The sequence below is a fragment of the Podarcis cretensis genome (genome assembly GCF_951804945.1).
Source record: "Podarcis cretensis genome assembly, chromosome: 3".
In the NCBI taxonomy this organism is placed as follows: Eukaryota; Metazoa; Chordata; class Lepidosauria; order Squamata; family Lacertidae; genus Podarcis; species Podarcis cretensis.
In genome coordinates this window covers 94,794,037-94,807,009 of record NC_137172.1, presented here as the reverse complement: position 1 = coordinate 94,807,009, position 12,973 = coordinate 94,794,037, and the positions used below count along the sequence as shown (strand labels likewise).

The 12,973-nt window shown below is 41.7% G+C and overlaps 1 long non-coding RNA gene across 1 annotated transcript; it reads right to left on the bottom strand.

Annotated features, from left to right (window-relative positions):
• Positions 1 to 8,796: 8,796 nt before the first annotated feature.
• On the bottom strand, positions 8,797 to 12,283 carry LOC307212985. The gene is made up of 2 exons (XR_013837327.1): positions 12,226 to 12,283; positions 8,797 to 8,937 (listed from the first exon to the last, which is right to left on the bottom strand). It is a non-coding gene; the product is annotated as an uncharacterized lncRNA (long non-coding RNA).
• Positions 12,284 to 12,973: the final 690 nt, after the last annotated feature.

The following is a 12,973-nucleotide window of genomic DNA, read 5'->3' as shown; positions in this document are numbered from 1 at the left end:
CACTGCTATTCATATCCACCCTGAGTCTCTGGGGGATTCCCAGGATGAGATGTGCCTGTCACATCTCATGCTGAAAGTCAGCTGTAATGGCAGATATAGGCAAGTGTTAACACTTTAAAGTCTGCTAAGAATGTGTGCTCCATTAGGCCCAATACTGGGCAATTCTGATACATCATAGAGTCATAGAGTCATAGCAATCAGATGCTAATGTTACAAATCATGGTGCTGCCTATTTTCTAATGACATTGAAAATGCAGAAAATGCATAGATTTTCTTCTTATTTTCAGCTAGCTCCCTAACAAAGTAACAACAACAACAACAACAACAACAGCCACAGATGTGTTTGGACCCTTTCCTTTTAGAAAACATCTGAAGGCAGCCCTGTTTAGGGAGGTTTTTAATGTTTGATGTTTTATCACATTTTTTATATTCTGTTGGGAGCCGCCCAGAGTGACTGGGGAAACCCAACCAGATGGGCATGGTCTAAAGTAACAACAACAACAACAACAATTTCCTCTCATGATTTACTTTTCTTTACTCTAAATTACCACCATTGACAATAACTTCCCTTAGCAGAAATGATGCCAGGGGTTTCCTCTATCACTGGCAGCACTAGTGCTGTGCAAAAGGAAAAAAGAAAAATAAACAAAGAAAGAGAACGAAAGAAAGAAAAGAAGAAGAAAACGTTCTCCAGTTTCTTGAAATGTCTCCCCCCCCTCCTGCAAAAGAAGTTTCCTCTGGGATGCAGCACTCAGAAAGTTGCACAGAAGGAAATGCAGCCTTGGGCTGAAAAGTGTTTCCCATCCCTACAATAAGTTATGAGAGTGTGATTTGTAGAAGCATCTCCTCACTGGTCCAATGCCTTGGGGCATCCAGTAAGATATATTCTTTGGAGCCCTGTTACTTGCAGCTCCTATATATACGGTGCAAAAGCCAAATTCAATGACATGATGCTAGATTACAAAAATGTGTACAGTGGTACCTCGGGTTACATACGCTTCAGGTTACAGACTCCGCTAACCCAGAAATAGTGCTTCAGGTTAAGAACTTTGCTTCAGGATAAGAACAGAAATTGTGCTCCGGCGGTGCGGCAGCAGCAGGAGGCCCCATTAACTAAAGTGGTGCTTCAGGTTAAGTATTTAACCAAAGCCTGTGCGAGAGTGATACCACATAGTCAAGAGGCACTATATTTAAAGCAGTATCATGCCACTTTAAACGGCCATGGCTCCGCCACCCCAAGAATCCTGGGAACTGTTGTTTGTTAAGGGTGCTGAGAGATGTTCGGAGAACCCACCATTCCCTCACAGAGCTACAGTTCTCAGGGTGGTTGCACAATCAGTCCCTTGCCCCAGGGAACTCTGTGAGAGGAATGAGGATCTCCTAACAACTTCCAGTGGTCTCTGGTTTACAGGGCCGGAAATGAATTTTACTCTCAACCACAAATGGCTCTAGACTGAGAGGTTTTTTGCCTTTCAGTTGGTAGCAAGTGTTTGCAAGGCATCTCACCTTCACTGTCACAAATTGGAAGATGTGGAAATGGCATTGGGCAGAGTATAGGCATATAGACCCCTTTAGGGGCCTTGGGTGGTGAACAGTCCCCAGCCCTAGCTTGAGAGGGCTGGTCTGGTCAATAGCCATCTCAAGTTACCCACAGTCCCAGTCCTGTAGTATTGTGCCACATTAAGTCTCCAGACAACTCCCAAGACAATGCCCTGTCAGGTGTGCAGGGATTAAGATTGGACTTCAGGTCAGAAGATCCTAACCAAAGCCTTTGCATGCAGCCCCACCGACTGGTCAACCTGTGGCCAATTTTCACAAGTATGTCTCTTGGTCTGTTGTTGGCTTGCACCCTCACCTGGCCTTGAAGGAGGCCGCAGGATGCCTGCCCCACAATCCTGGCAAGCACTTGGGGGCAACTAGTGAGATCACCCTCTTTGGCATTCATTGGGCAGGGGAGCAGACAAACATTCTCAGATGTTAACATTCACTTCTAAACTTGCAAATGTCTTGAGTTCCCATCCACTGGGTACAGAATAAAACAAACTTCCAGTTTCAGCCCAATAAGCAATTTATTTTTTGTCCAGTTGCAGAGAATCCTTATTTGTTCACATTATTATTTCTAGAAGATTGTGTGCCGCTCAATGTCTTGGCAGAATGATTGGTTTTAGACGCCTATCTTTCACATGAAGTGAATGATTGAAACTAAGCCGTTTTTACCCACCAGCAAAGCATCTAGTCCTGTTTACCCACCATGTCACGTAATTTCATGAGATACACACTTTTAAAAATGAGAATATTTCTGCACCCTCCATGCTCAGATATGGACTTGCAACCAAACTACCCGCATTGCTCTTTGGTGGTAGAGGGGGAGGGGTAAACACTAGGTTGATTAGCTGGCAAGTAATAGGAAATACCCCTTATGGAGAATGACTACTAGGCAGAAAAGTGAATTCCGGGCTTGACTGACAAATGGTCTTACCTGCTGTGAGTTATCTTCCTGTGCCTCCTCTTTACACAGGCAACCAACTGGGGCTTTTAATTGTTCGTTATTCCAGGTTTTGCAGCTGGTTGTTTAGATTTGAAATTGGATTTCCGATTTTAAAGGTTGCCTTAGTTTGCTTTTTAACTGTGAATGTTGCGCTATTGCCTTGTTAATTGTGACAAAGTTTTTGACATGGGATCTATGAGCATAAGGAATGAAGAGACAGCAAGCAAAAAAAAAAAAAAAGTAAAACGTGATCACAGATAATTTTGTTGTTAAATTTGTATACCTTCCTTCATCTGAAGATCCCACAATAGAAAAATACAAAGCGAGACTACAAAATAAAACAAAAACAAACCAATGACCCCCTTCCCACAAAAACATTTTTAAAATCTTTGCCAGGAGTGATAATGATTAAATTGCTGAACAGGCTAGTTCATGAAAATTAAAACAATCCTTTTCTTACCTTCTGCATAATATTTATTGAAGCCCAGGAATTACTTGAGGAGCCATTCCTAAGCCGAATAATCATGTCACCTTCCTAGAATGAAACATAGACCATTTAGCATTAAAAAAATCCATGTCCTTGCTTCATTTAATAAACTTTGTAAAAAGGAATGTTACATACCTGTCAACTGCCTTGAAAAAACTGAGACATCCCATTCCCCCCCCCCCCCATGACAGCACAGCATCCATTTAGGGTGCCTTGCTCTTGTGTGGTTTTAGGCTGAGATCTCACCCTCCCCCCCAAAAAAATGTGCAAGTCACATGAGTCATGTCACTTGCCCAGCATTTTGGACCCAGAAGATGGTGTCCCAGATTTGGGCCACGTTGTGCTGCAGGGTATGATGTTAGCTACTGGGCAGAATCTATACAGTGGTACCTTGGGTTACAGATGCTTCAGGTTCCAGACTCTTTTAATCCAGAAATAGTACCTCAGGTTAAGAACTTTGCTTCAGGATTAGAACAGAAATCGTGCTCTGGCGGCGCGTCGGCAGCAGGAGGCCCCATTAGCTAAAGTGGTGCTTCAGGTTAAGAACAGTTTCAGGTTAAGAACGGACTTCCAGAACGAATTAAGTTCTTAACCTGAGGTACCACTGTACAGTGCAATTAATAAACAAAGGGAATCATATTAGTGACAAGAGTGAAGCCTTAGCCAAAGATTGGCTGAGCTGCAGTGATGTCATAGAGGAGTGGAGCACGTGGAATTGCTGGCTGCTATTGGCTAAACTGGCCTGAATCTAATGAGACAGACACAAGGTGGTATAAAGGAAGACATGGGCCTCAGAAATGAGGATGCAGAAACCTCTGAACTGAGCAGCAGGAAAGGGTCTATTTAGAAGAGGAGTACTGGAAGGGAAGAGAGGAGAAAGCAAGACAAGCTGAGAAAGAATGTGCACAGAGAAAAAATACACATGGCTCTCATCTTCAGATTTGCAGGCCACTAGTCTGAATATATTCGGTGGAAAAACAGTGAAAATTCCAGGAGCCCCTTTTGTCTTGCTTAGAAAATATATCAGCATGCAACACAAAATGCTCAAATCAGTTTTACGCTTCCTACCGTTGGGTCACTAAAGAATGAGGGAGAGATATTTTTTTAAAATCTTACTTCCAGTAAACATACTTAGTTGCTCTTTCCTAATGTCTCGGTTGACATTTAAGTATTCACAAATCATGCATTTCTAATAATCTTGGGAAAATGTCAGTGTGTTCTCTAATGGGGTGCTTCTGCAGAGTAACCTCTGGCTGCCTTTTACATGTGGGCTTTCAGCGCCGTCACTTATTGCCAGGCCACTGCATCTGACGAAGTGCCTAACCTCATGTCACTGAATAAACAGAGGCACCTCTCAAGGAGGCTTCTCTTAGAAGCTTCTGCTTTCTGGTTACCACACAGAGGGAGGAGTTTCAAAAGAGCCAAGCAGTGCTATTTTTCTAAAAAAAAAAGAAGTGCCAGAACTCACCATGAACATCTTATCTTAGAATGGCAATGGTGCCCACCTGAGAGGGGCCAGAACTGAGTTCCTGTGAGTTTCTACCTGGAGCCAAGGCAGCTTTTTCTGCTTTGGATGCCACGTTTAAAGAAAATAAAGATATTTAGCTGAGTGGAGGAAAGATATCTCACCAACTTAAGTGGAAGATTTTCTAAATTTAATCTCTGTTTATGAGAGGATAGTGAAGCAAAATTCCATATGTCAGTATTAAAGTAGAGGAGAGAGACGTGGGTGCCCACAAGAATTTTTCCAGGGCAGGGGGAAGAAAAACAATGGAAGCAGGAGCGACCTAGTTGTTCACCCCCCCAAAAAAAAGAGAGAACAGTGACTGTACATTTTCCTTCACATCTCAAGTTCTACAAGTGGTTTTGTTGCGCTAGGGTGCTCAAGTGTTTTAATTCACTTTAAATGCACAAACCTACAGTTACACTCAAATTCCTGTTTTGCAGAAGGGAACGGTTTGGATGTACTCTATGCTGTGAGATAGTGGATACATATATTTGTGGGGGGGGGCACTGTTGATTTTAAGAAAGGAAGAAAAGAAACCTCACCAGCTTTGAGGCAACAGATGCATAAATTTCCCAACACTCTTTGAGGCGGATTTCAAATTACACTATTGATAGTCAACCTAAAGAAAAGCCAAGGGTAATTAGGTTTCAACCACCTGAAACAGAAGGTTTCAGATTAATCCAATGTGCCCGATGCAATCGTAATGTAAATAATTATAGACATTCACAGTCTGAAAAGTTTGCTCAGCTTTTCTTTTCCTCCAAGGTGACATTCATTGGTTTCTGACTATTTGACTAACTGCCTGGCTATGTACGCAGCAAATGTTTTTCTGCTTTACAAATCTCCTTGGGAAAAGGAAGCTACTTCAGCCTTACAACATGTAAAGCTCTTAACACAATTTATAATTCTGAATCATAGAATTATAGAGTTGGAAGGGACCCCAAGGGTCATCTAGTCCAGCCCTCTGCAATGCAGGAATCTCAGCTAAAGCATCCATGACAGATGACCATCCAACCTCTGCTTAAAAACCTCCAAGGAATGAGAGCCTACAACCTCCAAAGGGAGACCTTTCCACTGTCGAACATGGAGAGAAATAAACTAAAACGGGGCGAGGAATAATAGCAGAAGTTTAGAAAACAGTTTTTAAGTGCTTATACCAGCTACATACCAGCTTAGTTGACATGCTTGGCAAAAACAACAACAAACAACAACAGAATGGAGTATCCTAGGAAAAGTCATGGCTGGCCCTGAAGTGAAACATTCCACACTGCAATATTTTTTTGTCACAGAGCCCTCTTATATTACAGTTACCACCACAGACCAATGAGATATTAGCAGCGGGTCCATCAATGAGGCTATGAGGAATGTTAATGAAGCACTTTGCTACACCTCCCACCTTTCAGAGTATTCTTCCTTTTCTGCTTTTTGGCTTCCATTCCCAGAGTAGGGTTTATTTGGGCCCATCTAGAAGAAGAAGAAGAGTTTGGATTTGATAACCCGCTTTATCTCTAAGGAGTCTCAAAGCAGCTAACAATCTCCTTTTCCCTTCATCCCCCACAACAAACACTCTGTGAGGTGAGTGGGGCTGAGAGACTTCAGAGAAGTGTGACTAGCCCAAAGTCACCCAGCAGCTGCATGTGGAGGAGCAGAGACGCGAACCCGGTTCACCAGATTACAAGTCTACCGCTCTTAACCACTACACCACACTGGCTCTCTAGTCTAGTCTAGCTTCCTATTCTCACAGTGGGTAACCAGATTCTTATGGGATCCTCACAAACAGGAGCCGAGCACAGCACCACTTTCCCCTCCTGCAGCTTCCAGCAACTGGTATTCAGAAGTATACTGCCTTTTACCATGGAGGCAGGGCACGTCTATTGTCGCTGGGAGTTCCTCATAGGTTCCCTTGCAGATTTATTAAATATGCTTGTTCATTTAAAATGGCATAGTTTAATAACCTTGCGAGATGGGGGAGACTGAGAGATTGGGACCAGTCTAAGGTCACCCAGTGAGCTTCATGCCTGAGCAGGGATTTGAACTCTGTTCTGCCAGGTCCTAGTTCGACTCTCTAACCACTAATCCACAAGCTGCTAAAATGCAAACGGGTTGAACACAATCAGAGATGGCTAGTAATTTTCATGAAAGCACTTTTAGTGCATTCATTAGCAGCCACTACTCTGTAAACATCCTTAAAATGGTGTTTCTGACCGCCTTCCAAGTGCCAGGGGAAGCTAACAACAATTGTGGAATGGAAGGGTGCTTTTTCAAAATGCTGTTTTATTGTACCGTTTCCCAGAGAACCAATTTAACCTAATGATGGTGAGCAATGGCTAATACTTAATTAGGTTGTTATAAAGACCCCCCCCCCCATTAATGGAATTTGGTCACCAGCAGCTGGTTAAGTAGTGACTTATTCAGGTATTAAAGAGGTGGAAAATACATTTTGCTTTTCTTGTTGCTTCTTCTCAATTCAAGATGAAAATGAAAGGTAATGATAAACAGAGGGAGGGTTGGGAGGATATAGCTCGCATAGTTTCCCTTTGCTTACACTGGAGTCATGCATATGTAAGACCATAAAAATGCTTGACTTTCAATGTAATCAAAGTCACATCCACACCATACATTGAAATCACATTTAAAGAACATGGGTTCCCCCAAGGAATCCTGGGAATTGTACTTTGTTAAAAGTTCCTGGAATTATAGGGTTTAAGTACTGTTCCCAGGATTATTTGGGGGAAAGTCATGTGTTTTAAACATCTGGTATGGTGGTGGCCTCATTTCCTGCTTCTTCAGTGTGATTTTTGGTATGGCTACTATCCATGTTGGATTTTTCTTTTAAAGAAATCCATTCATTCATAGGAACATATGTTTGTTCCAGGTGGGTCAGTCTTCCAACAACCAGTTTTACTACTTCAGTCAAATACAGTGGTACCTCTGGTCCACTTCGTTCTGAAGGTCTGTTCTTAACCTGAAACCATATTTAACCTGAGGTACCACTTTAGCTAATGGGGCCTTCTGCTGCTGCTGTGCCGCCGGCGGGCAATTTCTGTTCTCCTCCTGAGGTAAAATTCTTAACCCGAGGTACTACTTCCGGGTTAGCAGAGTCTGTAACCCGAAGTGTTTGTAACCTGAAGCGTCTGTAACCTGAGGTACCACTGTATACCAGAAAAGCTCTTAAGTGTGCGAAGAATAAAAACTCCTGGTGAAGAATAAATTTAGATAAAAAGTAACATGTACCAAGAAGACCAATGGCAAAGGAATTAATAATTGCCACCCCAGGTTCTGGTGCCTCATTTAAAACAATATGAGAAACTCAAAGTGGCTGGAATAGCTGGCAATTCAATGGGAGCAGGAAACGTGTAAAACTCTTGGTCCCTTGTGCAGTGGAAAAAATTGATTACTACGGAAGAAGCCTTCCCCTGCAGAGGTTCCAGCTCTGTTTTCCTAATTTCTCTTTCAACAAAGACCATCAAATGCCATTAATCTCCAGCTGGTGAGTGAGGGCATATGCATGCTATATACACCACAGGTGTTGATGATGAGTTTATTACTTTTAATTATAATAATTCCCACACTAAAGCCAGAGCCAAATCGCTTCTTCTTCTTTTATTTACACCTCCGGTTGTGAAGAAATATGGAAACAGAAAATGTATCATTATATCTTATTGAGGTGATAATGAAGCTGCTTTGCTCACACGAGGGGGGAAATGGTTTTGTGTGTTCCCTCCATGATGAGTCAGTGCGGCATAATAAGCTACCTGGCATTTAGAGGGCGGAGGACGTCCTGCAAGGAGGTCAAGTTATTATAAAAGCACAGCCAGGTGCGGAACGGCGATTTGCTGCTGCTGCAGCAGATCCCAGCCGTTTCCTGACATCCAGATCCTCAATATGTTCTCTTGAATGTGTTAGGTGCTTCGTAAAGCAGCCATTTTCTCTCTCTTCACGTGATCCCTCTCATCTGCAGCATGAGACATTTGTGTGGACAAACCTCATGGTTGAACTAAGCTGTGCCTAGCTCACAACAAGTAAGCATCGTGTTCACTTTTCTGCCTGAAAGTAAAACTCTTCAGAGGCCAGTCATATGCGAAAAACACAGGAAGTTGCCTCACACCCAGTTAGACCATTGGTGCATCTAACTAAGTGTTGTCTTGCTGGCAGAGGAGCTAAATTTCAGGGAGGAAGCCAAATCATGTGCCATAGGGACTCTCTTCTTGAAATTAAAATAATGTCCAAACATTTGTTAAAATACTCAAAAGCTCTTACTTGTAGAACATATAGCTAAAGAAGAATATATGCAAAGTATTTACATTCACATGGTTATCTAAGCATGGACTTAGCTTTTACTTAGTTGAAGATTACAGCTTCCTCCTTAAACATTAAAACAAAGTGTGTCTTTCTCTCTTTCCCATATTTGCACTCAGACTTCTTTACATTCCCCATCAACTTTCATAATTCTTTCTGTAATATATATTCACACAGAAACATTAGCACTCCTTTTTATTGCATTTAGAGAGAGAGTGAGTTATCTAACGCTGTCACTTCTTCAGTGTTCGTGGAGATGCAGCCTTTACAATTAAGTCACTCACACACGAAACAAGAAGCAGAATATAAAAAGATACCTCCCATGTGACCAGAGGTAACCAATCACATGAGAGTTGCTCTGAGGAACATTCCAGAATTAAACATCCCAGAAATTAAATTCACAGTAATGCATTTAAGCATTCCCAATTTCAGTAAATTAAATCACTGTACTTAGCATGTCTACTCTGATTGGCTGTCTCTCTCCAAGGTTTAAGACAGGGCACATTCCCAATCCAGGGATTGGACCTGGAACCTTCTATAGGCAAAGTGATGCTCTACGTCTGAGGTATAGCATCTCCCATTCTTTTCTCCTCCTCCTTCTACTAGCAAATACCAAGAATGCTATTTATGCTTCATGACTACACCTGCTGTTGTATGGAACATTCCATCTTTTCATTTTTAAAAAACCTTGTGTCATCCCGCTGTTTTCAGATTTATTTATTTTTTAAAATCCCCATCCATTATATAGGGATGGGATATCATGTTATTGACCCTCAATTGCAGCTGGGATGTTAGGAAATAGGATAAAGGGAAAAGTCTAGACAGTCTTGACAAGGAGACCATTAGGTTTATCTGTGCGTTTTAGATAATTCCTTCCCACCTGTAATTGCAAGAGTCTTTGAAAACCCAACCTTGTAAGTAAAACCTGTCATCTGATACTCTGCAAGTGAAAATGTACAAGTTATCAATTCATTTTCATTTATGAATATCCTGGAATTTGGAGATGCACCAGGGTGCTAGCATAAAGAAAACAAGAAGGAAAGTGAAAACAAGAAAGGCAGCAGATGAGCTGGTGAGTAACAAACAAACAAACAAACACACACACACACACACACACACACACACACACACACGATGCTTTAAATGTCATCCTTCAGTCTTTCTACTTGAGCCCCAGCCCAAACTGAGTGCCAGTAGTGTGATGCCACCTTCCTAATAAAAAGAGGAAACAGAGTTTTGTGGAATACCACAGCATAGTGCCAGATTACAGCAGTCCTGCAGCACCTTCTGGAACAGACACCTCAGGTAGAAACAGAAGCACAGCCAAACAGTATCCCCCACCCAGACAGGCAATTCAAAAGGATCCTATAATCAACTGATGAGGAGTCTAGAACAATCTACATGGTGCATTTCTTCTGTGGTCCACCAAGCCAATCACAGCCTACTAAAGGCTCAAAAAACCCAACTGTGTTTGCTGCATGCTTGGTGCTGCAAAAACAGGGGTGATGCACTTGGTGAACAACCTCAAGGTTTCAACATATGTCCTGCATTCTGTGCTAGCCTTGGTTGGTCACAACAAATGGTACAGACCTCTTAATCCTCATACATTTTGAGCCTAGTTTACCAAACCATTTTCATCTGACTCCCATTTCTACTATCTGCTAAGTGAATGAGGCAACACACACAAACAACACAACTGTTAGATGAAATGATGCCCTTTGCAACTTCTCCTCCACAGTTTGCTACTGCTATACCAAAAGAACTCTTGCCTTATGTTGGCCTTCTTAAATTGCTTTAGCTCAGCTTTAAAACTAGTGTAAGGTAGTAAATAACAACACTGAAGGGTCTCATTGAATCCTGAAGTGAACCTGGTTCTGACGGCAAGCAACAAACAGCACAATTCACCATTTCCCCCAAGCAGTTGTTGACAGTTGTCTTTTTTATTTTTTGTTTACAATTAGTCAATATATGTTTAGGCAAAGTAGCAAGTTCCATTGAAAGACCATAGTGCTATTGATGAGTGCTGGAGATATCACAGCAGCAGTCCTAATGAACTGAGCTGAAACTCTGGCTTCCCAAGCTTGTAAAGTGGCCAATTATCACCACCTTGGTTTGTACGGGATTGGTGGCCACAACGAAGGCACCCAGGGAGTCTGAAGGGTGCAAAGAATTAGCACCCACCTCTGTCCCCAACTGGGATGGCTATAAAGAGGATTACAGAAATTTGTGGAGGGAAAAGCTATTGATGGCTGCTAATCCTGATTTTCTACCTGCTGAATTAGGTGGGCTACAGACATGTTCGAGCAGGGCTCTTCTTAGATTCTTAGGTTCCCCAACAGGGCTGGATTAAGACTTTAAGAAGACCCTAAGCACCTTGGTGTCCCCATACATATCTAATTTAAAATATAAACAATAAAACATAAAATTAAATTTTATTTTTGAAATGAAACAAAACCTACAGTAAGATGAAAAATAATGTTTATTTTTGCATACTTAACTTTATTTATATTTGAAAAAATTGCTCCTACTTTTGCAAAGTCTTTGATCAGAACCTCATAACTAATCTTATGCAACACATCTGCTTCTATACTTAGTAGAGATAAAGACATCCAGCCTGCCTTGTTGCACAGTTGTTCTGTTGGGATTTTTAATACACTTCAACTGAGGAAATGAATGCTCAGCTGAGCAATTTGTGACCATTAATGTTAAAAATCAAGCCATTTCTGTGGTGCACCCTTCCCTTGATGCTCTAAGCACATGCTTGTTTTGTTTGATGGTTAATCTAGCCCTGTTCCCCAAGCCTCAAAAACACATGGGGGCAAATGACTGTCCATGCATACTGCCATAACAGTACTGAGGCCCTCTCAGTCAGCTGCGAGTCTTTGCCATTTCTGAAAGACAATTTCAGTGCTCAGATCAGGAAGTGGGAAGAGGTGGGTGTTGTCCCAATTACATAGTGTTTTTGGAATCCTGCAGGGTCGAGAGGAGGCAAACCTAATCTGGATAAAATATGGGGAAGTCAGAAGTGGGGCTCCCTATCATAATTCAAACACAAGATCATTTATGCTTGGGAATCAACAGTTTAACAGCAAACCCATTTCAATGGAGAAAAGCATTACCAGTGAACATCCTAAGAGAAACAAGGCACCAGTTTCAAAACCATCGTGGGCCTTTTCACGATAAGTGGATTTAGAGTACCTCCAGACTGTCATTGGTTTGCCAGAGGGATGGATTCACATGTCAGAACTTTAGGTTTGCACAATTAGAGTGAATGAAGGTACTCTGTTGTCCTGGGGTGAACAAATGACTGAGAAGATGTACGGACACCTTGCAAACAAATCAGAACAAATGCTCAATAAAGGCTGGATTCAAGCTTCGTGCAAGCAGGCATGCTCAATAAATAGGTCATCTAGAGCTGTCCCCACAATCTTCCCCATATATCACCTGTATTCTGCTGGTTCCAAATCCTTGGGCTTCTCAGAAGCTCATCAGGTGTTCTTCAAGAAGACAGCTTTGTCCAGTGCTACCATAGAGGGGAATAGGGTATGTTTATTCAGTGTGAGAAAAAGTTCAACAGGCCTGACTAGCATTCCCTGTTCAGTAAGCACACATCTCCCAGAACCTTCTTCAATGTGCCATGGTATTGTGGCCTGGACACAGGAACTCCTTGGTAGACAAGTCAATGTGGAAAAGGTTCTCTCAGGGTAACATGTGTGAAGACTTTATTGCATTGCCATATTACAGAAAACAGTCAGTTTTGCAAATGTTATGGGCCCAGTTTTTGAAATGAGCTGCCAAGAATAATAATCCCACAGAGAATAGGTGGATGCAAGCATTCAGCAATGCAAATCCATGCAAATAAAGCTGTGATAAGTAAGAAAAACAGATTTTCCAGTACAACCCCCCTTCTTTTTTTCATATGATGCCTCCTTTTAAGCTGCTTGTGAAGAATTAAATCAAAGCATCCTACAGAGCATTAAATCTCTTTTTATTAATAAAGAAATCAATTACTACACACCAGCAATTTACCATTTGCATTCTTTCTGCTCCGCTTCAGATATTTAATAATCATAATGGTATGTAAAGAAGTTTTAAAAAAAGAATAAGTGTTTCCTAATTCCCGAAACAATTCTTCAGTTAGTTATAGAAAAAAAACAACCTTAAATAATAAAAGCAACATTAGTTATTTTTT